The sequence below is a fragment of the Pelodiscus sinensis genome, chromosome 21 (assembly GCF_049634645.1).
Source record: "Pelodiscus sinensis isolate JC-2024 chromosome 21, ASM4963464v1, whole genome shotgun sequence".
Taxonomy (NCBI): domain Eukaryota; kingdom Metazoa; phylum Chordata; order Testudines; family Trionychidae; genus Pelodiscus; species Pelodiscus sinensis.
In genome coordinates this window covers 21,480,521-21,496,387 of record NC_134731.1, presented here as the reverse complement: position 1 = coordinate 21,496,387, position 15,867 = coordinate 21,480,521, and the positions used below count along the sequence as shown (strand labels likewise).

General features: G+C 44.9%; 1 protein-coding gene across 1 annotated transcript in view; it reads left to right on the top strand.

Annotated features, from left to right (window-relative positions):
* Nucleotides 1–15,867, top strand: part of GALNT17 (polypeptide N-acetylgalactosaminyltransferase 17) — a 459,638-nt gene that overhangs the window by 19,642 nt on the left and 424,129 nt on the right. The gene's annotated exons all lie outside the window — the stretch shown is intronic.

Genomic DNA, 15,867 nt, shown 5'->3' with positions numbered 1-15,867 from the left:
GATTCTCTAAGCTGTAGTCAGAAAGAGAGGAGGGGAGAGGACAAACCATGGGCCAGAGCAGACAAACAACCACATATAAAGGAATCCAATGCATCAGGGAAGGGCAGACAAATAATCAGTGGAAATTTTTTAAAGTGCTTCTACCCAAATGCTAGGAGTCTGACTAATAAGATGGGTGAACTAGAGTACCTCGTATTAAAGGAGGAGATTGACATAATAGGCATCACTGAAACCTGGTGGAACGAGGAAAATCTGTGGGACACATTCATACCTGGATATAAAATATATCGGAAGGATAGAGCAGGCCGTGTGGGTGGCGGAGTGGGAGTGAAAGATAATGTAGAATCAAATGAAATAAAAATCTTAAATGAATCAACATGTTCAATATAATCACTATGGATAGTAATTCCATGCTCCAATAATAAGAATTTAGCAGTAGGGATATATTATTGACCACCTGACCAGGACAGTGATACTGACATTGAAATGTGGGGGAGATTAGAGAGGCTACCAAAATAAAGAACTCTATAATAACGGGGGATTTTACTTATCCCCATATTGACTGGGTATACATGTCACCTCAGGAAGAGAAGCAGAGATAAAATTTCTCAATGGCTTAAATGACTGCTTCTTGGAGCCGCTGGTACAGGAACCCACAAGGGGAGAGGCAGTTCTCGATTTCATCCTGAGTGGAGCGCAGGATCAGGTCCAGGAGATAATCATTACAGGACCACTTGGGAATAGTGACCATAATATAATAACATTTAACATTCCTGTGTTGGGAAGAACACCTCAGCAGTCCAGCACCCTGGCATTTAATTTCAAAGAGGGGAATTACACAAAAATGAGGAGGTTAGTTAAACAGAAATTAAAAGGCACAGTGACTGGAGCCAAATCCCTGCAAGCTGCATGGAAACTTTTTAAAGACACCATAATAGAGGCCCAACTTAATTGTATACCCCAAATTAAAAAACATAGTAAGAGACCTAAAAAAGAGTCATCGTGGCTTAACCACCATGTAAAAGAAGCAGTAAGGGACAAAAAGGCATCTTTCAAGAAGTGGAAATCCAATCTTAGTGAGATAAATAGAAAGGAACATAAACACTGTCAAATCAAGTGTAAAAATGTAATAAGAAAAGCAACAAAAGATTTTGAGGAACAGTTAGCCAAAAACTCAAAAAGAAATAGCAAAATGTTTTTAAGTACATTAGAAGCAGGAAGCCTGCTAAAAAAACCGTGGGTCCCCTAGACGATTGAGATATAAAAGGAGCAATCAAGGACGATAAAGCCATTGCGGAGAAACTAAATTATTTCTTTGCTTCAGCCTTCATGGCTGAGGATGTTAGGGAGATTCCCAAATCTGCACCATTTATGGGTGATGAATCTGAGGTGCTGTCCTGGATTGAAGTGTCATTAGAGGAGGTTTTGGAACAAATAGAAAAACTTAACGTTAACAAATCACCAGCACCGGATGGCATTCATCCAAGGGTTCTAAAAGAACTCAAATGGGAATTGCTAAACTATTATCTGTGATTTGTAACCTATCCCTTAAATCGGCTTCCGTACCTAATGACTGGAAGGTAGCTAGCATTACATCAATATTTAAAAAAGGCTCTAGAGGCGATTCTGCCAATTACAGACCGGTAAGTCTAACTTCAGTACCGGGCAAATTAGTCGAAACAATAGTAAAGAATAAAATTGTCAGGCACGTAGAAGAACATAATTTGTTGGACAAAAGTCAACATGGTTTCTGTAAAGGGAAATCATATTTTACTAATCTTACTAATCTATTAGGGTATGTCTACACTGCCACTCTAGTTCAAAGTAGGGTGGCTAATGTAGGCATTCGAACTTGCAAATGAAGCCCGGGATTTAAATATCCCGGGCTTTATTTGCACGTTCCCAGGCGCCGCCATTTTTAAATGCCCCGTAGTTTGATCTCCCTGCCTGCGGCTACACGTGGCACGGATTAGGTACTTCGAATTAAAGCTCCTAATTCGAACTACCGTTAAACCTCCTTGCAGGAGGAATAAAGGTAGTTCGAATTAGGAAATTTATTTCGAACTACCTAGACTGTGCTGCGTGTAGCCGCGGGCAGGGAGTTCAAACTACGGGACATTTAAAAATGGCAGCGCCCAGGAACATGCAAATAAAGCCCGGGATATTTAAATCCCATGCTTATTTGCAAGTTCGAATGCCTACATTAGCCACCCTAGTTCGAACTAGGGTGGCAGTGTAGACATACCCTTAGAGTTCTTTGAAGGGGTTAACAAACATGCGGACAAGGGGGAGCCAGTAGATATAGTATACTTAGATTTTCAGAGAGCCTTTGACAAGGTCCCTCACCAAAGGCTCTTGTGTAAATCACATGGTCATGGGATAAGAGGGAAGGTCCTTTCATGGATTGAGAACTGGTTAAAAGACAGGAAACAAAGGGTAGGAATAAATGGTAAATTTTTAGAATGGATAGGGGTAACTAGTGGTGTCCCCGAAGGGTCAGTCCTGGCACCAATCCTGTTCAACTTATTCATAAATGATCTGGAGAAAGGGGTAAGCAGTGAGGTAGTAAAGTTTGCAGATGATACAAAACTGTTTAGGATAGTCAAGACAGAAGCAGACTGTGAGGGACTCCAAGAAGATCTCACCAAATTGAGTGATTGGGCAACAAAAAGGCAAATGCAATTTAATGTGGATAAGTGTAAAGTAATGCACATCAGGAAAAATAACCCCAACTATACGTACAGTATGATGGGGGCTAATTTGGCTACAACAAATCAGGAAAGAGATCTTGGAGTTATCGTGGACAGTTCTCTGAAAGCTTCCACGCAGCGTGCAGCAGCAGTCAAAAAGGCAAATAGGATGCTAGGAATTATTAGGAAAGGGATAGAAAATAAGACACAGAATATCTTACTGCCCCTGTATAAAACTATGGTACGCCCACATCTTGAATACTGTGTACAGATGTGGCCTCCTCACCTCAAAAAAGATATTTTGGCCTTGGAAAGGGTTCAGAAAAGGGCAACTAAAATGATTAGGGGTTTGGAACGGGTCCCGTATGAAGAGAGGCTAAAGCAACTGGGACTTTTCAGTTTAGAAAAGAGGAGACTGAGGGGGGATATGATAGAGGTCTATAAAATCATGAGTGGTTTGGAGAGGGTGAATAAAGAAAAGTTATTTATTAGTTCCCAGAATAGAAGAACTAGAGGACACCAAATGAAATTAATGGGTAGCAGGTTTAAAACTAATAAAAGAAAGTTCTGCTTCACGCAGCGTGTAGTCAACCTGTGGAACTCCTTGCCAGAGGAGGCTGTGAAGGCTAGGACTATAACAGAGTTTAAAGAGAAGCTAGATAATTTAATGAAGGGTAGGTCCATATAAGGCTTTTAGCCAGGGGATAAATACTGTGTCAGAGGCTGGACATGGATGGCATGAGACAAATTGCTTTTTCGGTCCACTCCCTCTGGGGCACGTGGTGCTGGCCACTGTGGGCAGACAGGCTACTGATCTAGATGGACCTTTAGTCTGGCCCAGTAAGGCCGTTCTTATGTAAGAGGAAAGAGGAAAAAGCACAGGTGCTCTGGTGGCCACTCCATCCATAGTAATCACAGCTTACATGCCAGAGAGCATCCATTCAGTGCGGATGCTATCTGTCGAAAAAGCCGATCACTTTTTCAATGCGCTTTGGCAGTGTGGACACGCTTTCGGAAGAAGTTTTTGCAGAAGATCTCTTCTGGAAAAGCTTCTTCCGAAAGAAACCTGCAGTCTAAACATAGCCTAAGCTTCTCCATCTTGACTCTTGTTTTCACAAGGGAAGCTTCAAGTGGGAGGGAAAGGCACAGACTTTGGCACAATCAGGTGAGTCTAAGCCAGGATGGCTGTCTCTGGCAGTAATAATGGAGCTGCTAAGGCAGTGGTTCCCAAACTTTTCAGCATCACGCACGCTGCCCCCTTATTGTTTTTTGAGAAACCCTCATGCCTCACCCCCCCAAAATAGCAGCAAAACTTGTTGAGCCAAAAAAAAAAAAAAAAAAAGGACCTGACCGGGACAGAAAACAGACAGGAGGGGAGTTTTTGGAAAAACTCTGTAGTGTAGTCATCACATTCCCCGCCCTGGAATTTCTTCACACCTCCCCAGGGGGACATGCCCCCCCAGTTGGGAACCCATGTGCTATGGGATGTTCAGCCATCGATCTCAAAGTGCCTTACAAAGTAGGTCAGTATTATCACCCTCATTTTAGAGAGGGAAAGTGAGCAGTGATATGGCCTGCCCCTAAGTCATCAGCTAGCCAAGAGCAGAGCCAGAACTGGATCCCGGAGTCCCGAGTCCCAGGCCAGGGCTCTATCCATTAGGCTGTGGTGGGTAGGAGTGGAGTTATGCCTCATTTAGAGGTAGTTGAATGGCTGGGTTAAGTGGTCCTTTGTTATGGACAACAGACTTTTTTTTTTTCAAGGCACATTCAGCTGGATTTATCAGTTGTCCTGAGCACCCACAACTCCAACTGACTCCAACTAACAGTCAGCCTTCCTGGATAGTAGGCCCATTGCTACTTTCAGTGGCAGAGCAATGCACGGGGTGGGGAAAGGGGCTTGTGCAATGACTTTGGAGCATGGGGAAAATCATTCTCATCGCTTCAATTTGTCCCCTGACTTCTGTATGCTTGAGCTAGGTTGCTGCTACTTACCAACTGGGAAGCGCCAAGTTAGCCTGCACCCCCATTGCTATAGACCTCCAAATGGACTGAGAGGGGACTGCAAAGCATTGCATCTGGCTAGCTGGTAATGAACACAAAGCCAAAATCACCCTTCCCGGCTCAGAGCAGGCTACACTGTTATAAGCAGATTTAGAAAAGTTTTTCAACCCCACCCATTGGTTAAACAGATGGGCTACGTCTAGACTGGCATGATTTTCCACAAATGCTTTTAACGGAAAAGTTTTCCATTAAAAGCATTTTCAGAACAGAGCGTCTAGATTGGCAGGATGCTTTTCCACAAAAGCACTTTTTGCAGAAAAGCATCCGTGGCCAATCTAGATGCGCTTTTGCACAAAAAAGCCCCGATCGCCATTTTTGTGATCGGGGCTTTTTTTGCGGAAAACAAATCTCAGCTGTCTACACTGGTCCTTTTGCGCAAAAGTTTTGTGCAAAAGGACTTTTGCCCGAACGGGAGCAGCATAGTATTTCCGCAAAAACCACTGATTTCTTACAGGAGGAAGCCAGTGCTTTTGCAGAAATTCAAGCGGCCAGTGTAGACAGCTGGCAAGTTTTTCCGGAAAAGTGGCCGATTTTCCGGAAAAACTGGCCAGTCTAGACACAGCCATGCAGAATGGCCAGGAATGTGACATATCTTTTTTTAAATCACTTTTTAAAAACTCGTATCGCAGACACATTTGGTAGCAGTGTTACCTCACGCTGGCACTCGTGAAGAGCACTGGATTGTCAGCAGTGGAGGCAAACATTTTCAGCCCCAAAAGAGAAACGGTATCAGGCTATGTCTAGACTGCAGGCTTCTTTCGGAAGAAGCTTTTCTGGAAGAAATCTTCTGAAAAAACTTCTTTCGAAAGAGAGCACCACACTGTGAAAACGCATTCAAAAAGAAATCTACTTTTTTGACAGATAACGTCCAGACTGAATGGATGCTCTCTCGCATGTAAGCTGTGATTACTATGGGCGGAGTGGCCACTAGGGCACCTGTGCTTTTTTCCTCTTTCCTCTTCTTTCAAAAGAACTCCCTCTTCCCCATCCACACATGCCTCTTTCAGAAAAAGGCTTCTTCCTCTTAGAAAGAGGTTTACTAATGTTGAGAAAACCCTTCAGTTCTTTCGCTTTTTTCTCCCCAAAAGAACACGATTACATGTGGATGTTTTTTCGGAAAAACTCTGTAATGTAGATATACCCTCAGTGTGTTTCTTAAGCTTAATATTGTTCACTGGCATAGATGGAGATTTTTTGCTGTTACCCCATCTCCTTCCTTTATGAAGTCTGCTTTAGGAGATCATAGCCATGACAAGCTTTGGAGTGACTTCTACTGGTCATGGGATACGTGGAGCTTTGGAGTCAATGGAAAAATTTTGATGGACTTAACCTGACCTTGCGCATGCCCTGACCAGCTCTCACTTAGACCTACAGTAGGGGCTGGTGTTAAACTAAGGTACACAACTCCAGCTACATGAATATCATAGCTGGAGTAGACATGAATAGCATAGCTGGAGTTGACATACCTTAGTTTGCATTATCATGGTGTCCCCACCACAGGGGGTTGATGGGAGAAACTCTGTTGTTGACTCTCCATACTCTTCTCACTCCAGCAGAGTACTGGAGTCAATGGGAGCAAGATCAGCAGTCAATTTAGCAGGTCTTTACTAGACCCACTAAATCAACCCTCGGGAGATCAATCCCCACAGTGGCAAGTGTAGACAAAGCCTCTGGTAAGAAATGCCTTCTTAATCCTGTGCAAAAACTGTGAGCGAGCCGCTCCTTGGGAAGTAGTTTGGTAATCTTTCCTCTGCCTCTCTGATTCTTGGTTCCAGACAGAAGTTCTGAAATACCCCACGAGGCTGGTCTTGCACATTTTTCTGGTCTGAAAAAGTGTCATCACGAGGCTACCCCATCGAGTTTTGCAGATTAAAATATGTCAGTCTAGAGGTGTGGTTAACTCTGTACGTTTTCTGAAATGCCCATTTTCAGTTACTCCCTGGCATTTTGCAATTAGATCTTCCTGAAAGAGTGCTGGTCACTGTTTTGTTGGCAGTCTGGTTGCTTGGGTCCCCTCCCCCTTTGTCAACTCCCAGTTTGACAAAGCCCTGGCTGAGTTGATTTAATTGGGGTTGGTCCTGCTTTGGGCAGGGGTCTGGACTGGATAACTCCTGAGGTCTCTATGATTCTATTATTCTACTATGGTAAGTGGAGACGGGTGGGATGGAGAGTCCTGAGTGGAAATGGGCATGGAATTCCCTTGGCTTAATCTTTGAGTTTCACCTTTGCTGCACAATGAGTTCATCCATCTAATAATTCTCTTGTTTTCTTCAAGGGGAAATGCGCAATGAAGACAAACTCACAGGTTTCTTTTCTCAGCATTCCCCTTTTTACTTTCACACTGTGTAACATTTTGTGGCCTCACAAGGTTAAGTCCTTCCTGATTAAAAACCTATTTGGGCATAAACTATTGACTCTTGCAGCTTGCAAGGTGGAAAAAAAGCAACGGAGGTTTATTATATTACTGATTTTAGTTGGAACATATTGTATCAAAGGGCATTCTTTATGGCAGTGTGCTCATTATGTATAAATGCTCTTTAGTAAGGTTGTCATAAATGTAATAAAAGCCCTAAATCTTCCTGAAAGTACTGCCATTTCAAATACAATGTAGAGAGAGTATGAATAAGGATGACATGTCTCCCAGTTCTCGGCCCTGACTCAGCCCCACAGTCCAATATTACCAGCTGCTCCTCTGCTCAATGACCTGTGTAAGTGACTTGTTGAGGGATAGGTGCCTATAACAGAGCTGGCACACACAGGGGCTCTCTCAGCAGAAAGTCTAAGGCACGGCTGTTATCGCAGGTCCCTCTGGATCATTGTGATTGCTGGTATGATAGGCTATAGGAGAGGGAGGCTTTCATTGCCATTACCTGCAAGGTACTTGATCTGTGGCTATGCAAAAGGTTTAAGTCTAAAGCGCAGAGTGGCTATTTTTACCAGCCCTTAATTCAGTTTGAGCCATTTGAGTTCACAACCCTAAAAACAACAACGTCATGGAAATGGGTACAACTGCATGTCATCCCCTCCCTCCGGAATGCCTTCCAAGTAACCGCCTTACTACTAGAGATTGAATTACTTTGGGGAGAAAGCTTTTTAAATTTTAATTGAAGATTCAAAATGCAGTTTTGGGCAGAGCACACAGTTATGACGATTCATGGTCAATAAAACGTCATGTTCTAAATCACTGAAAGGACTCAGATGCCTTGGCTCTATTATTCTATTGTTTAGAAACCGGTATTTCACATTCATAAACTTCTGCAGGGCAAACCTTATACATGAGAGTAGGACGTGGGTGTCGATGCGATTTCTGGCATGAAATGTTAGCTCTGGTTCCCAGTGGGCCAATCACACATGATCTTCCTGACAAGATAAACCTACGTGGGTCATACCAACAGATGTAAATGTTCATTTCAGCCCACTGTCAATTGATAGTCTCTTCAGTGCTGCTCATGTTGCCATGTCTGCCGGTCAAAGTTTCTACCAACCGGGTCAGTTTACCAGGAGTTGTGCTTCTTCATGGCAGCTTTTATCAGACCTGTCTCTTACTTACTGACTCTCCAAGATTGCGGCAGTATTTTTCAGTTCTGCATCAGCTGGTCAGCAGCACAATCTGATTAGCTTCTATGATGAGGCTCTGTGGATATGGGAAAGTCAGTGGATGTGATATACCTTGACTTTAGCAAAGGAAGTACGGGTTGGATAAATGGACTTTAAGATGGATAGAAAGCTGGCTAGACTGTTGGCCCCAAGGGGTAGTGATTAACAGCTTGATGTCACGTTGGTGGTTGGTTTCTAGCAGAGTGCCCCAAGGATTGGTTCTAGGGCTGGTTTTGTTCAACATCTTTGTTAATGACCTGGATGAAGGGATGAATTGCACCCTCAGCAAGTTTGCAGATGACAGTAAGGTAAGGGGAAGAGGTAGATACACTGGAGGACAGGGATAGGGTCCAGAGTGACCTGGACAGATTAGAGGATTGGGCCAAAAAAACCTTGATGAGGTTCAAAAAGGACAAGTGTAGCGTGCTGAACCTGGGATGGAAGAATCCCAAGCATTGTTACAGGCTGCAGATCAACTGGCTAAGCAGCAGGTCGGCAGAAAAGGAGCTGGGGATTACAGTGGATGAAAAGCTGGATATGAGGTCTACAGAAGTGATTATTCCCCCTCTATTCGACTCTGGTGAGGCCACATCTGGAGTATTGTGTCTTGTTCTGGGGCCCCCACTATAGAAAGGATGTGGATGCACTGGAGAGGGTCCAGCGGAGGGCAACCAAAATGATTAGGGGGTTGGAGCACATGACCTATGAGGAGAGGCTGAGGGATTTGGGCTTATTTACTCTGCAGAAGAGAAAACTGAGGGGAGATTTGATAGCAACCTTCAGTTTCCTGAAGGGAGGTTCCAAAGAGGATGGAGAGAGGCTGTTCTCAGTAGTGACAGATGGCAGAACAAGGAGCAATGGTCTCAAGTTACATTGGGAGAGGTCTAGGTTGGATATTAGGAAAAACTATTTCACTAGGAGGATGGTGAAGTACTGGAATGGGTTACCTGGGGAGGGGGTGGAATCTCCATTCCTAGAGGTTTTTAAGTCTCAGCTTGACAAAGCTCTGGCTGGGTTGATTTAGTTGCAATTAGTCCTGCTTTTGGCAAGGATCTGGACTTGATGACCTCCTGAGGTCTCTTCCAGCCCTATGATTCTATAAATTCTTATGGGGTACGTCTACACTAGCCACCTAATTGAATTAGCTGGTAAACCTCATTTCAGGAGGAATACCAGCTAATTCGAGTTAGGGCTTTAAATCGGAATCCTGTTTCACTGCCACGTGTAGACGCAGGCAGTTACTTCAGGCTAGTCAATTTCTAAAATGGCGACCAGCTGGGAACATGCAAATCAAGCACGGAATATTTAAATCCTGGGCTTGATTTGCAATTTCGGTCGCCCTCATTAGCCTCCCTAGATCGATCTAAGTGTAGAAGTGCTCATGGTGAATAATTCTCCAAGAAAATCAACCCTTGCATTCTGGCATAAGGAGAAAGCTGAGTAAATGAATTCTTGAGATGACAAATCTGTGCTTACTCTGCTATCTTACTTGTCCTTTAAAAATATAATATTTGTAAAGGACAGGGAAGGTAAGAAAAGCTTAGGAATTACTGAACAAATTTTCAACACCGACAGAAATAGGAACCTAAACTAATCTGGGTTTTAGAGCCAACAAATGTGCAAAGTGATAGATACTTTCTCAGTAGTAAATTATACTTTGACCAGTCTTGAAATGGAAATTGCACATGATGTAAAGGAGGAAGAAGGATATTTATAAATAGATCAAGTGGGAACAAGAACTAGTACAAAAGTGGGCTTATTAATAAGGAAGGCATTATTGCAGTGGATTGTTTTTTGGAATTTTTCGGTATTAACAATTTGGCAAATTTGACACATATTTGTTAAATGTTTCGGTTGACCTGCATATTTTGTTGGAAAAAAAGTTTCCATAAAAAATGTTGTGTAACGCTAGTAAGGACGAAAATAATAATGCTTATCTTTGAGATGCTGAGCTCCTTGCAAAAGTTAGTAAGGAAGAAAAGTAAGTTTTTAACTTAGAATTGAGATGTATAAAAAGTAGCTATTGATATGATCAAGTGTTGGGGAAATGCAAGCATCTGCCTTCACTGATATGCATACTAGGGAAGTAGTGAAATTAAGTTAACTATTGTAGACAGTGGGAGTTTTGACACTGACTCCCAGGAGAATAAAATTGGGTCCTTTCATCCTGATGTAGCAAGATACTGACCAATGTATATACCTTAAGTACAGATGTTTTTCTTCTGCCCCATTTCCTAATTGGACTAAATTGCTTACTGCAGAGTTAGGAGAAATTTAAAAGTGTGTGTGTGTGTGTGTGTGTGTGTGTGTGTGTGTGACTGTATTTATTGCAGAGTTAGGATAAATTTAGAATTTAGTCCATGGTTATAATCTCAAATCCCTATCAGGGGGATTCCATATAGTCTGGATAGCTGTGTTCCTTTGCGAGACTGTGTGTCCCATTGTTGATCTTGGTCCTGCCTTGAGGGCGGGGGGCTGGACTCGATGACCTCTTGAGGTCCCTTCCAGTCCTATTATTCTATGATTCTATGATTCTATGATCCTTGACCAACACCCAGAATCTAGGGGTGAGTGTAAACTTACTTTGTGTTCACAGTTCGATGTCAAACACGATCTTGCGAGATATGTCAAATAGGAGTGAGATAAAAAGTAGGACGAAAGCCCCTTCACAATGAGATCACTTTACAAACCACTTCCTCTCAGTAGTCGGATATTGGCTCTGCCCCAGCTCCCTCCCTGTGCATGGTACAATCTCATTGAGCTCATCCACAAGCCCATATACCACTCTGCCTTTGGTTGGCCATACGTACAGTGCCCCCTTTGGCCACACTAACTACAGTGAATTGAGTGGACTTGCTTGTAAATAGCTTGCTGATGCTGTTGTCCCATTCCCTAGTCTCTCTTGCCACATGTGTCTAACTGTCCTTAGTCTGTCAGTTCCTAGGATCAGGGACTATCCTCCCTTGACAGCACCTACTGGCCTCTGCAATAAACAAACCAGAATTCAGATCAGAGCTGTACATTGTTATGTCTCTGTTTGCCAGATTTATCAGGCAGCACAGCTGGCAGAAGCTTTTTAGTTAATTAAGTGTAGAGTCCCCATGGAAACTCACTTTCTTATGAATGCTGCACTGTGGGCTGGGTTTAATTTTTGTAATTTTCAGGGGGAAATGGTGGACTTAAAATAGTGAGGGGAAATGGAGTGAATGACCCACTTTTCTGTGACCATCTGAAGTTCAGAGTACATGTGTAATCACCCTGATGCATCCCTCCGAGCGCAGGGCCAGCCGTAGGGGCTTTTGGCATCCTAGGAGAACTATGCCTTTGCGCCAGCCCCCTACACCCGCACACACACACACATTCAGTATAGAGAAAAAGGAGAGGTCTAGAATGAACTTTTACCCTATTTACTTGGCATTCAAAATGAACACTGTAAATATGAAAAATCAGAGTAACATAAATCTGGTAAATTTTAATTTATTTTATCATTTGAATGTTCGCTTAAAGCTATTTAAAAAATTAAACAGAAGACATTAAACAGAATCATTGCTCTGGCATGGGGCTCAGGGTGCAGGTTGTCCAGGGAGAGAGGACAACCCCACCCTCTGACATGGCAGCAGCTTGGGGTCGGGTGTGGAGCACCTCTCCAAGGCCGCTGTAGCTCCAGTGGGCACAGGTGGGAAGAGGTGCATGTCCCACAGCTGGGGCAGGTCCAGGTTCACCTGCCCCGTGCGCTCCCCAGCCAGAGTGAAGAATGCAGCAAACTGTGCACTTTGCGGAAAAGCATCCATGCCAATCTAGACGCTCTTTTCCGCAGATGTTTTAACAGAAAACATTTCCGTTAAAAGCATTTCCGGAAAATCATGCCAGTCTAGACATAGCCTGAAGGTATCACAGATTGCTCTCTGGTGGCATCCCCTTTCTTTAGACAATGGATACTCAGATCTCAGGAGTCGAATTAGCAATCATATTATCCCCAAAAGCCACAGTCATGTGATTTCATTGTTTCATTTACCCCGTATATTATTATCCTATCAAAAGGACTGACCCAAGTAGGATTACTTTATCAGCTACAATTGGTTAATAAAATGTTTTTACTCACTTTGATTGGCCAGCAATGAAATCACAGCGTTTTATTAGCGTGTTCTGCGATGAGTTGCAGGAGATAGTTGCATTCCGAGAGCTTCGTTCTGAGTAACACTGCGTTAGACGGTCTTCCTTAGAGCCCTGATCAGTCGTCTCACAAGCAGAGAGAGCGGTGCTCTTTCAGCGAGCTGGCTGTCCGAACACTCATGGCCACAGAAGTTCTAGTGGAAAACCTGGTACTGCCCAGACACATGAATAAGCAGTGAACGAACACCAGCCAAACTATAAAGGAGAAAATTGTAACCTAGTTTCTCCCAGTTTACAATACAGAAATAATTGTGTTAGTAATTGATACATGGGGCGAAAGGAAAAGGTTACATGGGTATATTGTAGCCAATTACCCATCGCACACAGATTTCTTTTCAATTGTATGTAGCTGGGAGCAGGGGGGCAGACTTGATTGGCCCCTGTGCAAGGTGCAGGGGCACCTCCACATTCCCTGGCGGGGGCGGGACCTTGGGTGGAAGGGGCGGAGCTATGGAGGCAGCCAGCTCTCAGAACTGCCTAGTGCACACTGCGCAGCGCTCCACTGACAATGTAAAAGGCCTAGTGCTCCTGCCACTGCTCCTGCCCCTCTTGAATCCCCAGGTCCCTGGGCAACTGCCCCCTTAACTCCCTCCCATCAGCAGGCCTGGTTGGAGGTGGAACAAAATGGGCACAGCATGGGGAAATAGACCACTGTGTGTTCAAACACAGGCCCAGCATGGCAGTAAAGCAAACTAGGTTTCATTAGATCAATCAATATGAGCACTTACAGCTTACAATTCAAGGAAAAGCTGCAGGAGAGACAAAATGCCATCACAAAGGGCCCATGTAGAAGAGCTGACTCTCTGTGACACTGACGATGCTTGCATCGGGCTTCCAAAAGTGAGGCTATGGATATACCTGTGCATCCCACCACTAAAAAGTGTACACCTGGTGCGGAATCATGTACATCATGAAGGGTCCAGGGGAGGTCAAGCAAAATGATTAGGGGGCTGGAGCATATGACCGATGAGGAGAGAGTGAGGGAATTGGGTCTGTTTAGTCTGCAGAAGAGAAGAGTGAGGGGAGATTTGAGAGCAGCCTTCAACTTCCTGAAGGGAGGTTCCAAAGAGGATGGAGAAAGGCTGTTCTCAGTAGTGACGGATGGCAGAACAAGGAGCAATGGTCTCAGGTTGCAGTGGGGGAGGTCTAGGTTGGATATTAGGAAAAACTATTTTCCTAGAAGGGTGGTGAAGCACTGGAATGGGTTCCCTAGGGAGGGGTGGAGACATCCCTAGAGGTTTTTAAGCCTCAGCTTGACAAAGCCCTGGCTGGGTTGATTTAGTTGGGATTGGTCCTGCTTTGGGCAGGGAGCTGGACTTGATCATCTCCTGAGATCTCTTCCAGCCCTAGGATTCTAGGATTCAACATAGTCACCATCAACATTGTATAGGATCCCCTAGCTGTGCCTGCTCCTTTTCTTCCCCTTCCTTTGCTGCAGCTGGAAGTGGGTCAACTCCACTGAGACCCTATTCCTACAGCGGGGGTTGGGACAAGGGATTCTTTTTCCTTTGCAGCAGAGCTTTGTGGACTGATCCAAAGCCCAATCAATAGCAATAGCAGGCTGTCAGTGGGCTTTGAATCAGGGCCTTCTTCCATTTACCCTAAGGCTTTGCTCCCTTTTGTCAGCAGAACACCTCCTTTAGTTGGCAATGCCTGTATTAGGAAAAGATGGACCACTCCATGGCTCTGAACCACATACAGTTAGACCAGTGTTTCTTAAACTTTTTAAGACTAAGGAAGACCAAACAATCATTTTTTTTTAATGAGGAACACCAAGGATTTTTTTTAAGCAAAAAAAAGTCGGGGGGGGGGGGGGAGTTATTGAGAAAAAAAAGTCGCCTGCCCCCTTAAGGGTGGCCATTTTGAACTCTGTTGTTCTCCGCACATCTCCAACTGTCTCACGGCACACCGGTGTGCCATGGAACACAGTTTAAAAAACATTGAGTTAGTCCCTATTGTTCTTTAGTTGAGCCATTCTTTGGTATATCTTATGTGAGCATGAACAAAACCATCCTTAGTGAGCATGAGAGACGGGCTAGGACCACATTTGTGAAATATCCTCTTAGCCAAAGCCCCATTAGTGTTGCACAAAGGAATACAACTCCAGTGTTTGTGTTGCCCTTAGTCAATGGCGGAATCAGACTTCTTGAATAATTCATTTTGGGTATGTCTATACTAGCCCCTAGTTCAAATGAGGGAGGCTAATGTAGGCATTCAAAATTGCAAATGAGGCCTGGGATTTAAATATCCCGGGCTTTATTTGCATGTTCCCGTCCGGTTGCCATTTTGGAATTCCACTAGCCCGAAGTAACTGCCCGCGGCTACACGCGGCAGTGAAACGGTAATTCGAACTAAGTCCTTAGTTCAAATTAACTGTTACTCCTCCTCCTGAGCACCTCTCAAGGCTGTTCCCCACTCTGGCACGACGAATGTAGAAGTGGGAACCCATAAGAGCACTCTAAACCTTTGCCTCACAGCAGTTCCCAGCCTTCTCCAGATGGAGACCCATTTTGACAATTCAGGAAGACGTGGCAACCCAAAACAGTTAAAAAAATGTGTGAATGGCTCCTTAAGAGCCAACCTGGGGATACACCTGGCGACCTTTTTGAAATGTAATCGTGACCTATATTTGGGTCCCGACCCATAGGTTGGGAAACCCTGCTCTACAGGCTTTGGTACAAAAACTTCCCCGCAAAATCCTAATACCCGGATTTTGGGGAATCCGCTGCCACCATCAAGTGCTTTTGAATCCACAAACAGGAATGGACATGTGGCGGGCCCCTCCCGCCTGCCCTCTTGAGTCCAAGGCTCTCCGGCCTGAGTCCACAAAGCAGTTCAGGGTTGTAGCGGGGACACACCCCAGGTAGGGGAACCCGGGCCCACCCTACTCCACTGGGTCCCAGCCCAGGGCCCTGTGAGTGACCGGGTAACGGGTCACTCCCTCGGCGGGGCAATCCGGCTGAAACACGCCGAGATTCTCGGGGCAGGAGAGGCAGCTCCCGCTCCTGCCCTGGGCCACTTCCTACCTGGATCCCCGGGCTTCCTTCCCCTGTACTCGCCCAGCTTGCTGCGAGCTCCAAGCCGGCGTCCCCTCGACAGGCAGTCCCTGGGTTGCACCAACTTGCCTCCGCGTCCCTTCTGGCCTCTCCTGGAGTCCCCGGCAACAGCTGAGTGGGAGCTCCCTTCACCAGTCCTCCTCCTCCGGCTGTATCCCCCGACTGAGTCCTTCCCCAGGCTTTTATAGCACAGCTACAGCCCGGGCATGCTCGGTAGGGCTGTGGGGGAGGGGCCTCTGCAGCCAGGTAACCCTGGCTGGGCTCTGCAAGTTCAGAGCGGGGCTGCCTTG